Raw genomic sequence first — 4,279 nt, forward strand, 5'->3', positions numbered from 1 at the left:
AGGAGATGTTAATTACAGAGTTCAACCACTAGTACTAGAACAACAACAACAACAACAAATACTAAAAAGGATAAAGTATTACATTGTACATCTAGAGACAGGACAAGAGCTGATCAGGTCATAGTTTCTTATATTGTCCATTTCACTTCCACAGGTTTCCCCTTTGGTGCTCAGTTGTTGCCGATCAGGGAAAACAAATGAAATTTGTCTCTTTGAGATGTACAATTTGGGACATGCTCAATCGGACTTGCCCCAAATGGTGGAGTTAGAAACGTCCCAGGGGATTCCAATACAATCCCATCAAGGTGGCATGTACCAATGCCATCTCACTAGTCCAAGTGATCAATTTCAGTTCACAATTGATCATACTGTTGGGTCTAAGAGTCAAAGGGATCACACAAACAAGACTAGTGTCTGCTAATACTAACTGGTAGAATCAAAAAGGGAGAGAACGATCCATCATGGGAAGTGGGAGACACAGCAGACTCATAGAATGGCAGATGTCCTAAACAACACTCTGGCCTCAGAATCAGCCCTTAAGGCATTCAGATCTGGCTCAAGAGCCCATGAGAGTATTTTAGGCATGGAAAGCCAAGACACTCTGGAAAAAAACAAAAAAGAAGACCTAAATGAAAGGTCTCTGTGAGTGAGATCCCAGTGGAAAGAACAGGGCCATCAAAGAAGGAGGTACCTTTCTCTGAAGGGAGGAGAGAACTTCCACTTTGACTATGACCCTGTCGGAATAAGATTGAAGTCAGCGAACTCAAAAGGCTTCCATAGCCTTGGCAACTCATGACTAGAGCCTAGGGAGATTACTGACGCCATAAGCAAGAGTGTCAAATTGTTAAGTCATCAACAGGAGTCACTGTGTACTTACTTCTCATGTGGGATCTGTCCTTAATGTGTTGTCCAATGTTAAGTAATGCTATAACTAGTACTCAAACAGTATTTTACACTTTGTGTTTATGTGTGGGTGCAAGCTGATGCAATCTTTACTTAATATATACTAAATCGATCCTCTGTATATAAAGATAATTGAAAATGAATCTTGATGTGAATGGAATGGGAGAGGGAGCAGGAGATGGGAGGGGCTGAGTGGGAGGGGAACTATGCGGGGGGAAGCCATTGTAATCCAGAAATTTATATTTGGAAATTTATATTTACTAAATAAAAAAAGTAACTAATATTTTATTGTTTAAATTTTAAATTAATATAAAAAATAGATTTCTTGCAATGCACAGGTACAATTCCAAGAAGACAACCACACTTTCCTGAGTCCCCTGTTCCCCACCATCCCCTTTCCTCCCTCCCCTCTCTTCAACAGTTTTTGCAAAGACACAATTTTTTTCCATTCTGTATTCACAGGCTTAATTTGCCACAAGTCATAATATTCAGCAAGTAAAAGTAGAAGGACCACTGTTCCACAGAAGTGTAAACAATGGCTAAAAATGACAATCATGTCCCAAAATGTCCATTTCATTCTCATACATTTTTTATTCTGTATTAACTGTTACATATCAGAGAACACATGTTCATCAACTTATGACTGGATAAAGAAAATGTGGTATATGTGCACTATGGAATACTAATCAGCCATAAAAAATAATAATAATGTCTTTTGCAACAAAATGATTGCAACTGGAAACCATTATGCTTAGTGAAATAAGCCAGTCTCAAAAAGACAAATTTATATGTGTGTGTGTATGTGTGTGTATAATATTTTAAAATAGTGGTTTTTAGAGCAACTCAAATTTTTCAAAGAGTATAATATTTCCAAACTACTTCATGTCATTTAGTTTATTCAAGGTGACTTAGTGAACCCTTACAAAACCATGGAAATTAAAATACTGAGAAAAGTCTGGTAAAACAGAGTAAGGTCAGAGCAGGAAGGCTGAGGCCCAGCAACCACTATGACTAAGGAAATCTGTACCAACTTTTGCTTTACACAAGACTTCATATTACTCTGCTCAATTATGATAAAATGGAATTACACATATAGCCACAAAAGTAAGTAGAGCCTAGATTTTATAATAGGACTCAATAGGAAATTAACATTATCTAATAAGATGTTATTAAAATCAAGAATTAATTTTATAACATAAAATATATAATTTTATCATGGATATATCATTTGTAGAATGAAACATTATTTCCTTTAATTTCATTATTGTTATAAATTTCATCAATTCATAAATAGCTATTAGATGCCTATTAAATAAGATATAAATGATATAAACAAAATCAAAATGATAGAAATGAATAAACTAATAACTGAAAACTAATTGATGGCAAACATTCTAAATTTTATGAAGAAGTACATTAAGAAAAAATGAAGGGAACTCTTTCCTAGCCTGTCAGGGTAAAGGATGGATGTGTATGTGAAGGGACGCTGTAGAGGAAGTCATCCCCAAGAAACTGGCATCCAAATGAGGACCTGCAGGACAAGTAGGTGTTTTGCAGGTTAAGGGCGGTCATGGAGGGAATGGTGTGGGAAATTTCATGGAAAAAGCACCGTGAGAAGGTCCCTGACAAAGAGAAGTGTTAGCCTGAGCATTGCAGTTTGCAGTTGGACAAGACACTACTGGAGTTGCAAGGGCAACATGCAAACAATAAGCTTTGTTTTCCAAAGAGAACGCGCACTCACGCATAGACACTTAATCATCAGGACTGAAAGCTGTAATGACTTGTTTCTATCATTTCCTTTATTGGCAAAAAGAGAAAAAGAAGACTGACACAGATTATCTACTAGCAAATCACAATCTAGGAAACACATAAGTAAATATAATCTTTGTGACCATCTTCTCATTCAAAATTGCCAAAATATTGTGCCAGTGTCTGAAAGAATGCTACCCATATCGTCACCTTAAATTTCTACTAAGTCAGTTTCTAACGACAGTGTAATTTCTGAGTTCACTAATGACTCTCTGGTCTGTCTTATGCAAACAAACGTTCTTTCCTGTATCAGGGTCTGTCCTTGGAAGGCCTTGTTGACTTTAGGCATAGCTGTGGGTGTGTAAGTCATAAGAAGTCAAAGAGGGTTGGTCCTTTTGCCTGGGAAAAGAACCACAATTTTATTGACCAAATGAGTCAACCTTTATTTGTAGCATCAGTATTCACGCTCAAATATATAAATGATATTAAAATTAACTGCAGAATTTTATATTAGTTAATGAATATTTTGATCAAAATATTATTTCTAAACCCCATCTCATACATTACCATGGCATTGTCTTTCTTCCTTTCCACATACCTATTGTTACATATTTATGTCTCTGTTGTAAAAATTTGTGGCTGTGTTTGAAATCCTTTTTAAAACATGGGCACTATACTTGGGTGTCTGTGTGGGTGCAATCTGTTGAAATATTTATTTAGTATATTCTAAGTTGATCTTTTGTATGTACAGATAATTAAAAATGAATCTTAATGGAGAATGGGATGAGAGAGGGAGTAGGAGATGGGATGGCTTTGGGTGGGAGGGCGGTTATGGGGGAAAAACCACTATAATCCAAAAGTTGTACTTTCGAAATTTATATTTATAAAATAAAATTTTTTCTAAAAAAAAACACGGGCACATGGGGGCAGGCATTGTAATGCTGCTGCCTGAGATGGCTGCATCCCAAATGGGAGCTGGTTCACATCCCAGCTGCTCCATTTTCAATCCAACTCCCTGCTAATGGCCTGGGGAAAGCAGCAGCAGATGGCTCAAGTGTTGGGGACTCTTCATCCATGTGGGAGACCTGGGTGAAGCTCCTGGCTCCTGACTGCAGCTTAGTCTAGCCCCAGTCACTGAGACCATCTGGGGAGTGAACCAGTGGATGGAAGACCTCTCTCTCTTTTTCTCTCTCTCTCTCCCTCTATCTTGTAACTCTTTCAAAAATAAATAAATACATCTTTAAAAAAATACATGGGGACATAATAATCTGTGTATGTTCACTACTTAGCACAGTACCTGGGAACAAGAGATGCTCAATACATGTTTATTCAGAGACTAAAGTAGTGCATAAATGAATGGTACTAGGTCTGTGAATATACCAAGGGAAAAGGAAAGAAAGGACTTTAAAGTACCTGAACAATTCTATCAAATGATTTTTTATTTGAAAATAATGCGGCAATATTTGAAGAGGCAATATTTTTTAAAAATAAGAGTATCAGTATAATCATCAACACTGGGCGTTGCTGTGGAGTAGCGGGTTAAGCCGCCGCCTGCAGTGTTGGTATCCATATGGGCGCCAGTTTGAGTCCCGGCTGTTCCAATTCCAATCCAGCTCTCTGATATGGC

The sequence above is a fragment of the Lepus europaeus genome, chromosome 9 (assembly GCF_033115175.1).
Source record: "Lepus europaeus isolate LE1 chromosome 9, mLepTim1.pri, whole genome shotgun sequence".
NCBI lineage: Eukaryota > Metazoa > Chordata > Mammalia > Lagomorpha > Leporidae > Lepus > Lepus europaeus.